Raw genomic sequence first — 14,071 nt, forward strand, 5'->3', positions numbered from 1 at the left:
AGAAGAAGGCGGAGCTGCGAAACCCAGCTACTAACGCTGACAGACGAGCTCATCAAGTCCATGGACAGACGTAAACAACATGACCTCGCTGTGCTGGACTTCAGCAAAGCCTTCGACCGCGTCCCACACAGCCGCTTGCTTGTCAAGCTACATCATTATGGCATCAGAAACCATACCTTGAAGTGGATTGAGGCATTTCTCACAGGCCGCACTCAGCGCGTAGTTCTTGATGGAGCAACGTCCGACCCAGCACCCGTTATCAGCGGAGTCCCCCAGGGAAGTGTGCTCGGACCCATACTCTTCCTGGTCTTCATCAATGACCTGCCACTTCATGTCACGTCCAAAGCCAGACTCTTTGCTGACGACTGTGTGGTATACCGGGAAATCAACACTGAAGAGGACTGCCACGTTTTGCAGGATGACCTGAAGAAGTTGGCATTGTGGGAGAAACGCTGGGGCATGAGTTTTCACCCAGAGAAATGCAGTATAATCAGGGTCCACAGGAAGAGGAACCCCATCATATACCCGTACTCCTTGAAGGGCCACACACTCGAGATAGACTCGATAACCAAGTACCTCGGAGTCCATATGTCTGGAAACCTCTCCTGGAATCAACATGTTGACAAGATCGTAAAGAAGGGCAACAGCACACTCGGCTTCCTTCGACGCAACCTGCGCATCAGCAATGAACAGGTCAAGAGCGCAGCCTACATGTCACTCGTGCGACCAGGCCTTGAATATTGCTCCACCATCTGGAACCCTTATACCAAGGACCTTACACGCAAGCTCGAGATGGTCCAGAGGAGAGCTGCAAGATATGTGACGAACCGTTACCACAACACAAGCAGCGTATCCTCAATGATCCAACACTTGGAGTGGGAGACATTAGAGTCACGACGGACCAAAGCCCAGCTGACCATGATGTTCAAGATCACCAATGACCTTGTGGACATACCAGTCAGCGATTATCTCACCCCTGCCCCGAGCCGCACTAGAAGTGACCACTCCAAGAAGTTCCATCTACCATCAACATCTACATCGTACTACAAGAACTCCTTCTTCCCTCGTACAGCCACGATATGGAACAGCTTACCTGCCTCCGTTGCAGAGGCTCCTGACTTGGTATCCTTCAAGCAGGGGCTATCAGCCCTCACATTCTAAGTCGCCTTAGGGGCCCAGCTACAAGTACCCACTAGTGATATCCAAGGCTGTGCCGGCAGCGGCCACCGTAACCGGAGAGGTTTGGGTTGAAGAGGCGAAATATAGCTGGCCATACTTTTTGTCTATATCTCTATCTTTGTACTATCCAACCTCTTCTTACTTTCTATCATTTCTTGTATATTTCTTTTTCTTGACCTAGCACCACCCGTCGCGTCATAATCAAGTGTGATTGCGCCGACGTACAATGTAGATGTAGATGTAGATCGTTACATGCATGTTTATTTGCGGGACTGTTGAAGAAACATCAGACTAGGACGGTAAATTTAAACGACTATTACAAGTTCATTAAGGCGTTAAACCGGGACACGACATCTTGAGTAGTAAGATAAATGAAGAAGCTTTCAATAATTTGAACATAATGTGTTTCAAAGGCTCTAGTTACATAGATTCTGAAGGATGTAAATTTGATCTAAATAAACAAACGTTAAAACCTGAGACTGAACCGGAAAAGGAAGTGTAGGTATACAAGTAGACTGTATTTGGTTTTTTTAGCAACCAATCGAATTCACATGAATTGCCCTAATCGAATCATTTTACCCCAAGTAGGTGTCAAACACCAACATTTTACAAATTTTGTCATGTTTTTTAAATAATCACAACATGCAAGTAATAATTAGTATCAATTGTATCATTAATCTCCTAGAAAAATTTGTTTATGAAACATAAATTTCGGTTATCAACAGAGACATATAACATGTATTTTAAGGTCTCTGTTATTATTAAGAATCTAGTCATATCTTTAATTTGTATCATAGTTTGGAGACCTTTCTGTTGAAAATGTGTCAGGGTTAAATCGTATATACATATACATGCACCGTGCGTTAACTGGAGTGCGGGTATTAGTTACCCGCACTCCAGAGCATGCCCATTGATTGGCTCATTTTTGCTGGGGTTTACATATTGTGACGGCAGAGAAAGGGAAAGCGACAGAAATATCATATTCAGATGTTCGTTCATTGGTTCATTTTTGCCGGGGTTTCATATTGTGACATTAAGGAACGTGTTTTTATGTTTGACTATGATACAAAAGAGAAAGAACACCAAAACACTCGGCAATCTGATTAATACGCCCCCTCGTACAAATCAGATAGCCTCGTGTTTCGGTGCTCTTTCTATTACTTATTTTACGGGTACAATATAATTGTCACTCATTAATTCTCCCGTTTTTACGTATATTTCATGTGTTCCGGTTGTTACATGTTCACAATTTTGAAATTTATGCCATATGTTCTTATGAACCATAAAAGTATTGAATAAATCTTGAAATCAAGTTGTACATAGCCTTGATGGATTTATTTTAGAAAGAAAATAAGTCAATGAATTTTTCTATTAATACATATATGCGTATTTATAAAACTGGATATGATATGAAAACAAAATAAAAAGGAAAGCAGCCATCACTGAATGTTGTATCCCCCAAACACACACAACAGCCACTTGATAGATACCCAAACTGATCCAGCAGAGTACAGAATATAAATAGTATAAAACATGACAAAAATGGAAAGGACACCTGGGTAAATGTACATATATGTATGCAAATTGTAGAACAGGGAGGGCAAGAAAAAATAATTGTTGTTAGTTTGGGACATTATATATCGAACTTATTTTATGCCCTAGACCCAGAGCTGACTCATTTCAAAAGGGCTAGGAAAGGGTTTTTCAAATAGTTATCTATTAGGAATATCCTGAAAACATACTGAGACAACGTTCGAGTTTATTCGTGAACCTTAGCTGATAGGTGCAAATTGAATGGGACGGGGAATATTAATTTGAAGAAGCATGTTCTGCCCCCGGGTCACCAAAACTTGTTGATGTTTTTTTTTTATATTTACTAAATGCTTTATGTTCAACCCTTGTATAGTTGGAGGCTACGCTTCCTCTTTTGATTACATCTGACGTACCAAATGGAGCTCTATGATGGACAGTTCGTTAATCCTTTTAGGAATGAATGATCTTAATTTTCGTCTTCTGCTTGCTTCGTCGGGCCCGTGTAGGTGATTTTATTGCTGCTCTGTCTTTGAATACTTTTGTTACGGTCATTGGGTTTACTTTTATATTTATCTACATCGTATTTTCCGTGTTTTACTTATTTCATCTTTTGTAACCATAACAACTGTTAGAATTTTACTTGCCTGTGATTCATTTTTACACTGTCTCGTTTAAACGAATCGTGGGAGCTATGAGTGGGGTTAAGTGCACCATAAACGGTTTAAACTCCAAGCAGTGATGATGCCTATTACCGTAAAAAATCGTCTACTTTAATTTCCTTGTCGGTTTCTGTTGTTTCCTATTATTAAAGTGATCGCCCCGTCCCTTTTTTGCGTTATATATGTGACCTTCCCTGTTTTTGTTTGGTGTCCTGCTGGGCTCCTTGGCGGTGGTCTTGTGTTGCTATATTGTGTTGGGGTTGCGTTTAAAAATCTGTGGGGACAGGTAAATTCATCTACATATTAAGAAATAGTGTTCTATTTAAAAAAAAAAACAGTACATATCATCCTAGGAAGCAATGAGTGCCGCAAGCGATGTTAATCTTGACATGTGTTTTTGTTAAAATTTGACTTTCTTTAGTATACATAATGAATTCTTCAGAAAATCATTCGATCTGTAAAACAAAATACCATAAAATATTTAAAAGGTTTTCATTCTCATTGCGACCCACCAAATATAAGGAAAGGGGTGGATTCAACAATCCATAAAGTTCGGTATAAATTGGAAAGTAGCCCATTGCTCTTCAACACAGTCCGTATCATTTTCCGTCTTCACAGCTCTTCATCATTCCATTTTTGTTATACAAAGGTATATCAAAATGAACACGTATAATTTCCATTTACTTTATCTTAATTAAGCCTTATCGCTTGATAATTATAATGCATAAATGAAAATTTAAATTTTCCCGGCCTAGTGCATCCTAGTAAGTAATTTAAAGAGAGACTTTATTACATTATATATAGCTCTGTGCAAAAAAGGTGCCATAAATGACTTTTATGTTTTTTTGAAATCAATATTTATATAATGATATGGTTACATGACATACATGTAAAGAATATCACATATCATAAAGATATTATGACAGGTCCTTACTCACAAGTATATGAAATTTAAAGTTGATACGAGTGTTTCAAGCCAGGTAATGTGCACGTCATGTACGTAGCCTTAAAAGTGATAGGCATAATAGAGTGATGTAAATTAAATATCAAAATGTCTTAAATGTCCATTTGACTGAATTTAATTAAAAACCACCAAACACCCCACCCCCTCCAAAAAAGGGGAAGAAAAAATAAGAAATACATAAATTAATTTATTAATAAAAAAGATTCAGAATTAATGTGCTAAGTGTAATCTTGAATTAGACATACTTTAAGGTTTAGCAGAGAATGATACTGCATGTCATCATGATCATTATCAAAACGTCACAAAATTCATGAAATAGTGCCATAATAATGACTTATAGGAGAGGCTACTATTGGTAAACAGCATCCCTATATGATTCATAGCCCAAAAACTCGAGCCGTCTGTCAAAATGACTGCGCATGCGCACATGCTCTTCTGTTCGTTGGTGAATAATCAACAGAAAATATTCCAAATTATTTTAGTACCATTCTAAAGCAGTTATATTTCAAGTAAAAAATTTATGGAACATACCAGGATGGATATATACATATGATATAAAGGATGCTATGAAAACGTCATTGCAGTTATCTAGTCACAAACGTTTTTATTTCTGTTGTTCGTGCTGGAGCATACCCCACCCACCAACTTGTCAATGGTATTTATTTATTCAACTGAATGATAGTTTTAACACAAATAATTGCGTCTAACCTATTGTTTTGCTATAGTTTGTTACATGTTTTGTATACACAGTTTAATTACAATTAAGTTTTGTATTGTATTACCAAACAAAAGTTGTTTATATTTTAGTTTTATCTACTTCAAAGTTCAAATAGACCTAGTCCTATAACCTGGGACATACGATATCGTATATCCCAGCTATAACATAAGACGTTTCCATTACTACTACGTACACTCCAATGTCTTATCGACTTTTTCATAAGTTCCTTTAGCAAAACCTGCAGCGATTTTGAAGCACTATATAAACCGTCGTAATTTTCTACAAAAACAATATTTTGAGTCAAAAGATATGCAAACAGTAAATTTAAACATTTTTGCATCAATGTGCAGCAAAAAAAAAATAAATGACTCACCTTCGAATGTAAATAAATCCAATCCAAAACAATTTATACCTCTTTCACTGCTATATACATTCGGCCATTTTACCTGTATACTTGTGAACGTGTTTTGCTTAAGGAACTTATGAAGAAGTCGATAAGACGTTGGAGTGTACGTAGTACTAACGGAAACGTCTTATGTTATAGGACTAAAATAGACCTTAAATATCATATCTAAAAATATTTATCAGTTCCCAGATGAGAAAAAAAAATCAAAACATTAATGTACCGCTTGTATAAGGTTTTGTTCTTCTGAATTTATTCTACATACATTTCATCTTTTGCTAAGTCAGCCAGTATGTTGGAGGCTACCCCTCCTCAAGCAACAAAACAATATACAATATGCCATATATGCCTTATTCTCATCGATTCGTGCCTTTAGTACTTTAATGATGAATTTAACCATTTTTTGTCCTGATGAAGATCATTGTAAGTAGACTTTAAAAATTTAATTTCAACCAATCAGGTGGTGACATGTGGTTTCTCTTAGTCCTCCTATGCCTTCAGTTTATTAAAGTCAAAATTATCTCTTTTTTTTGAAATGTGTATCGATTATCCATCGATAGAAAAACCATACAAATGACGTGACTAAAAAAGAGGTAACAAATAGTCATGTGTGTTACTATAAATAGTAACATGTGTTTCTATTAATAATAACATAAATCTGGAATGTTGCTAGAAGTCTATATTATGCTTAGAAAAATACAAAATATCTATAAATAGAACAAACTGTTAGTCGTCAATGTTTTACTTGACCGTTTTTAATTGATTACTGCGGACAATTCCATCGATGATAATGAAGATATTTTGATGTGCCAAAGCTAGATTCTGAGAAATTTTCGTTCTGGGTCAGAATGCTGGAATGCCCAGGCACAAAATACCACAATATCTCATTGCGTAATAGTATACAATTAGTTGGACTATATTGATGCTAATTTTGTCCCTGAGTGTCCTACTCCTCGAGTCAACACCTTTTAAGTGTAAGTCAGAAAGTTTCAACAAATGTTTGTTAAGAAAGAAAACCATTGGATAGTTTTAAACATCAAAGTAAAGTTAATGTATAGATCTGCAAAATTTCTACAACATAGAATGCATGGATCATTAGTAAATATAGTATATTTAAATAGCACTATAAAAGTTACTTTTAGCTAGGCCAGTTTGTTATGTGCAAGATTTGACAGCATATTGCACTTATAACAAGCATATTGAAATACATTCTTCTGCCCACACTCCCACAGTATGCTAAAATGCTAAATTCATTTAATTTATATGTACTGTTAATTGATATAAATACTTCTGTTTGTAGATGAGATTTTCCTATAATTAAAGGCCAGATGGATCAGTCACAGAAGTTAGACGCAGTTGAAAAACTTATTGGTTATACAGGTCTTGGACATGGCAAGGCTAGAGAATTTTTGGAAAGTAAGTTATTTTCTTCTATATAAATATCTCCTTTTATTTTTTTTTAAAGGTTAACTATTCATCGAATAAAGTTCTATCATTTTCTGAAAGATTTGCCTTCTCATCCTTGTGGCAGGGTCAGCCCTCCTGTTGGAAACACAAACATTTGCCAGCCTAACTTAGTAACTGTCATTGAAATACAACTCTGTATATTGGATCCAGGGATTTTTCCACAGGTGACCATGTCTGTCACCATGACATATAAATACCAACATTTTACAATGACAATGTTGAAGATTATGCTTATGATATATTGGGCAAACTTTCTTGCAAAATATTGCTTGAATTATTTCTTATCCTAAATTTGATAGCTGGCCATAATATGGATATGACTTACAGATAAACTTGTTAATGATAATATTTGTGCATTTGAGATAGTTTTATCAGTTTTGTTCACATTTTATGACTCATTCATTGTCAAAATTCTAAACAAAATGGATGATTATAGTTTTCTTATTGATTATTACTTACGTTTTTATCTTCAGTATAGACTATAGTCTTATTTTATATTGTATATATTCAACGTAAGACTTCTTTGGTTTAGTGCAAGTTGATACAAATTAAAAAGATGATTAAGAAATTAAATTAAATAAAAGAATATGGGTATGCCAGTTGAATTATTTATAATAATTCAGTGCCTATTCAGAATTCTAGAAATAGTGAATTTCCCCCTCAGGGTGAATTTAAAAAAAATAGGGGTGAATCGAAAAATAGGGGTGATTTCCAAAAACAATGGGTGCCAACAATGATGTTTATATCAAGTCAGGACCAATCTTTTTCCCAGAAATTTACAAGGCTGCCAGCTATATGGCTGTCAGCAGCCTCATTCAGGTTGTGTTATAGAATTATTGAACTGTGCATCTCCTGAGAATTATGCTTGATCAGTGCCAGTTTATGAAAGAAATGTATTATTCTTTTGAATGACATGATTGTCTAAACTTTGTTCACAGTAATGTTCAATCAATGTAATTCTTTGATTAAAATTATTATTTTTATTTACGGCTACAAGAGTTGTCCCCCTAAACTTTTTCAACAAATTTTTTTAATAATATAATAGTTACCTTCTGATGGCTTCCATTAGTTTTTGGTCAAATAGGCCCACTGAAAATTTAACATCAATTCAGATGAGGGATTTGTATGCTCATGCCTGATAAATGTGCTCTATCTTTGAAAAAATAGTGTGAATCTCGCAATTGAGCATTTTAGAATAGACACTGATAATTGCAGAAGAACTTTGGTGAGACGAAGTTGAAGGCACTTCTGAAATGACTTTGAGAGATCAAGACTTAGACTTGTGTATCAGGCTATTCCAAGTGACTTACAAAAGGCACAAAAAGGGAAAAAGCAATAACTTATACAGAGTACAGTAATCATACATGCAACATTTACATGATTTAGCTAACAAGTAATGAAACTATGGTAAATCGTTAGGTTTCAGTGTCAGAAATAGAAATATGTTTATAATTTAATACACATATTATTTAGAATACCCAATATATATTTTAGCTTTTTATTGATAAGCAGCATATAATTAATTTATGGAAATTATCATTTATATCAAGATAATTTGGGTACATGATATAACATGACCTTTGTCAGATCACTGAACAGATATGATAATGTTTTGTAAGTGTAATGACCTTTCTTCAGTAACTAGGGTAACCAGCTATGGAAAAAAGTCTCACTTAAAGTAATGGAGTGTCTTATAGAAGGATTTGAAGGTACTTTATTTAGAGTGACAAAATATATTTGAAAAAAACATTATACTATAGGTATTTTTGAATCAATGCAAATAATGGTAGGATAGGTACATGTACTTTAGTTATGTTACTATTTTAGAGTTATAGGAAAAAGAGTAAAAGTGATGTAAGATATTGTAGAGTAATGGAAGGTGTTTTTTTAAAAGAAGAAATAAAAGTTGCCATGATATAATTTGGGATTCATTTTTGAGGAGAAAAGGAAAGTAATTTGAAAAAAATCTAAAATTGTTTATCTTACATTTTTCTGGAAAAAACAAAACAAAAACAATATGCCTCAGAATTAAATACTAGTAAATTTTTGTAAAAGTACTTGTATATCAAAAATAAAAAAAAGCACTTTGGAGCCAAAATGGGCATTTAAGTAATTAAAAAAAATTCACAAACTTGGATATATTGAAATTTTTACTGCGCAATTTAGAAAAAGGAAATTCTGAGTTTTTATGGGATAATTCCAATTTCAGGAGAGAAACTTATAATTCAGAAATACTTTGCATTATGATCAGTCCTTTGATCAGTCAGTCACCAACATTTTTTTGCATTTATTAGCAAAGAGGGTATTTACATTTGAATGAACCTCCCTGTAAATGACTATGATATATGTTAACCTGTGATGTAGAGGGCGTTAACCTATGTCAGTACTAATTGAATGATGTCTCATGTGACAGCTGGCCGCTTTGAAACAACAAACATACTGGTATACTGGTTTATACAGGATTATACATGTAATGGAATACAAAGAATATTAGTATAATATTATATACCGTAGATTTATAAAACCATACATTTCAATCATTATAAAATACAGTAGCATTTGTGCGTGTCATTGGAATTTAAAAAAAAAACGGATTTATATAGATAAATGCTTCACTAAACTTGATATACATGTAGGTATATACCATTTAATAGTCTTGTACATTGTACCGCAACATACATTTTTCTGTTCAATGTCTAAAGGAAAAATACATTCAAATTTTCTTATGAATATACATAATAATAATAATAATAATAGTAATAAATAATAATGATAATAATATGTACATATAATAGGATAACTTCGGATAGTAATGACCTAATAAAAATACCTTGACTTGTTGTTTGATTTTTTTGCTTCTCATAATTATGTCAGTGAACATTTACATGTATATAATATTTATTGTGCAATAAACAGATAAATATTCTTATCATAATGGATTATTCTAAATAATTATCTGAAAGTAATTTATGATTGTATGACTAATGTAAGTTGTAAGTATAGGAAAAAAATATACATTTTTGTATATTGTTTGCTGTATAGAATGGTTAATGTGATGAGAAAATGATGTTTGTAGAAAACTATCTTCTTGTTGTTTGTTATGATGATGATCAAATTAGAATAGTTCTACCAGCCGGTATAATGTGAACATGTTATAATATATGAGCATTGAAAACTATAGCTGTATAACACGGACTGGAGGTAATTGCGCAGAAGGAATTTCTGATATTCATCCTGTTTTGTGTTTTTTGGGGGATATGTTTTGATGAACTTAAATTTACGCTGAGAATACACTTGTTAATTTGACAAGGTGTGTTCATGTTTGACCAGAAGTTTGTTACTGTATTATATAGAAGTTTTAAAAAACATGTTTTGTCTAGGACAGTGAACACCAAACAATGTTGAAGCTAATGTTTTTGTGTTTTCATAGACTATTTTTAACATGATCAAAGAAAATCATTTTCCTTTTTGTCTAATGCAGTTATGTTCCTTTTTCCTTTATTGCTAATTTTTTTATTTTTTGTTAAATGTTAAGTTAGTAACTGTTGTAAATTTTCAGATGCATGGATTTTTCATTTAGAAATAAACAGGTAATCTGACTAGGCACCATACGGCTTTAATTTATTATTTTCCTGTTAATAAAGAGGTTGTATTATGGAATTGCCTTATGGCAGGCAACATTCTATTTCTATTACTTGATAGGAATAAGTCTCCCACATTTAAATGATTGGTAGATGTTTACGATACTTCAGACCTTTTAAATGAAATGACAAGCTTTTCTGATCAGAATATCGAATCCTTATTACATTATTACATGTATTACCAGTTAAGGGCTCTGTTTTCAAGTTCAAGAACACATGTAAAGTCAAAGGTCAGATAAAAAGTACATATATATCTGTCAGCATTACATAGGTCAAAGGGTCAAAATTACCAGAGACATTTGTCTGGAGCATATCTTCAGTTGTACATGCATGCAGGAATCTTGGTATCACTTGACACACCATCATGACACATAGCATTGCAAACATGGAAAAAATCTCTAGGTCAAAGGTCAAGGTCATCTCCATAGTGATATGAGAGATTGTTATATAACCTGACACAAGAATTCAAAATTGTAATACAAATTTACAGTGTTGTGCACAATATTTTAAAGTGAAGTTAAAAAAAACAACAATAAAATGTGAGTATTAACCATTTAGTCAAAATGAATTGAGAGATCTTAATGTTCACTTTTTAGCTTGACTATACGAAGTATATGGAGAGCTGTCCTACTCGCCCCGGCGTCGGCGTCCGCGTCCAGATTTTAGATTAAAGTTTTGGTGCAGTAAAATATTTTTCACTATAACTTTGTCATTTCTTAAGGTATCAACTTCAAACTTCAAATATATGTTCCTTATCATCAACCACATCTGATGTGACAAGGTTCATAACTCTAGCACCAATATTTTTCAGATTTATCTCCCCTTGAACTTAGAATTTTCCTTAAAAAATACTAATTTTTACTGTTACTTCTTTATTTCTTAAGGGATCAACCTCATACTTCAAATATATGTACCTTATCATCATCCCCATCTTATGTGACAATGTTCATAACTCTAGCACCAATATTTTCAGATTTATCTCCCCTTGAACTTAGAATTTTCCATAAAAAGTACTATTTTTTACTGTTACTTATTTATTTCTAAAGGGATAAACTTCATACTTCAAATATATTTATGTTATCATCATCCACATCTTGTGTGACAAGGTTCATAACTCTAGCACCAATATTGCAAGAATTATCTCCCTTTGAACTTAGATTTTTTTACTAGAAAAATGTTATTTTTTATTATAACTTTTTTATTTTTAAAGGTATCTCCCTCAAACTTCAAATACTTATTCCTTATCATCAATTACATTTTATGTGACAAGGTTAATAACTCTTGAAGCAATATTTACAGATTTATCTTTCTTTGAACTTAGGATTTTCTTTAAGAAATATTATAACTTCTTTACTTTTTAGCTCACCTGTCACAAAGTGACAGGGTGAGCTTTTGTGATCGCTTTTCGTCCGGCGTCCGTCCGTCCGTCCGTCGTCCGTCCGTAAACTTTTACTTTAAATGACATCTCCTCATAAACCACTAAGCCAATTTCATCCAAACTTCACAGGAATGTTCCTTTGGTGGTCACCTTTAAAAATTGTTCAAAGAATTTAATTCCATGCAGAACTCTGGTTGCCATGGCAACCGAAAGAAAAAACTTTAAATATCTTCTTTTAAAAACCATAAGAGCTAGAGCTTAGATATTTGGCATGAAACATCTTCTAGTGAGTGTCTACCAAATTTGTTCAAATAAAAGCCCTGGGGTCAAAATTGGCCCCGCCCCGGGGGGTCATTGATTTTCCCTATATGCATATAGTAAAAACTTAAAAAAGCTTCTTTTAAATAACCCAAAGAGCTAGAGCTAAGATATTAAGCATGAAACATGTTCTTATGGGTGTCTACCAAGTTTGTTCAAATAAAAGCCCTGGGGTCAAAATTGGCCCCGCCCCGGGGGGGGGGGTCATTGATTTTCCCTATATGCATATAGTAAAACTTAAAAAATCTTCTTTTAAAGAACCCAAAGAGCTAGAGCTAAGATATTTAGCATGAAACATTTTCTAATGGGTGTCTACCAAGTTTGTTCAAATAAAAGCCCTGGGGTCAAAATTGGCCCCGCCCCGGGGGGTCATTGATTTTCCCTATATGCATATAGTAAAAACTTAAAAAATCTTCTTTTAAAGAACTCAAAGAGCTATGGCTAAGATATTGAGCATCAAACATGTTCTAAAAGGTGTCTACTAAGTTTGTTCAAATAAAAGCCCTGGGGTCAAAATTGGCCCCGCCCCAGGGGGTCATTGATTTTCCCTATATGCATATAGTAAAAACTTAAAAAATCTTCTTTTAAAGAACCAAAAGAGTTAGAGCTAAGATATTTAGCATGAAACATGTTCTAATAAGTGTCTACCAAGTTTGTTCAAATAAAAGCTCTGGGGTCAAAATTGGCCCCGCCCCAGGGGGTCATTGATTTTCCCAAGATGCATATAGTAAAAACTTAAAAAATCTTCTATTAAAGAACTCAAAGAGCTATGGCTAAGATATTTAGCATCAAACATGTTCTAATAGGTGTCTACCAAGTTTGTTCAAATAAAAGCCCTGGGGTCAAAATTGGCACCGCCCCGGGGGTCATAGATTTTCCTTATATGTGTATAGCAAAAACTTAAAAAATCTTCTTTGAAAAAACCCAAATAGCTAGAGTTAAGATATTAAGCATGAAACATCTTTTAGTGAGTGTCTACAAAGTTTGTTCAAATAAAAGACCTGGGGTCAAAATTGGCCCCGCCCTGGGGGTCATTGATTTTCTTTATATGTGTATAGCAAAATCTTAAAATCTTCTTTGAAAAAAACCCAAATAGCTAGAGTTTAGATATTAAGCATGAAACATCTTCTTGTAAGTGTCTACAAAGTTTGTTCAAATAAAAGCCCTGGGGTCAAAACTGGCCCGGCCCCAGGGGTGTCATTGTTTTTAACTATATGTGTATAGTAAAAACTTGAAAAAAATCTTCTTTTAAAAGGCCAATGAGCTAGAGCTTAGATGTTTAGCATGAAACATCTTATGGTGTCTACCAAGTTTGTGCAAATAAAAGCCCTTGGTTAAATTGGCCCTGCAACGTTGGGGGGGGGGGGGCTATATACAGGTGAGCGACCTCAGGGCCATCATGGCCCTCTTGTTAAGGTATCTACTTCAAACTTCAAATATATATTTCTTATCATTACACAAATGTTGTGTGACAAGGTCCATAACTCTAGCATGACTATTTCTAGAATTATTCCCCTTGATCTTGGAATTTATGTTAACAAATATTATTTTTTAATATAACACAATACATAATTATACATAATTGATTTTTCTTTCATAGTTTTGTACTCCTTACTGCGTCCAGTATTTTATTAGTCGAGCTTCGCTGTCTCCTGTGACAGCTCTTGTTATTATTGGACTGAGTATTTGTGACGGGCATACTTTGTCACAATGTCTCTAGATTGTTTTCATATTTGAATGCCACAAAATCTTAATATTCAAATCCAGCAGACCTGAATAGATTATTTGTATATAGTCTTAAAATAGAGAGA

The sequence above is a fragment of the Ruditapes philippinarum genome, unplaced genomic scaffold, assembly GCF_026571515.1.
Source record: "Ruditapes philippinarum isolate M1 unplaced genomic scaffold, ASM2657151v2 ctg4419_1_1_1_1, whole genome shotgun sequence".
NCBI classification, from domain to species: Eukaryota; Metazoa; Mollusca; class Bivalvia; order Venerida; family Veneridae; genus Ruditapes; species Ruditapes philippinarum.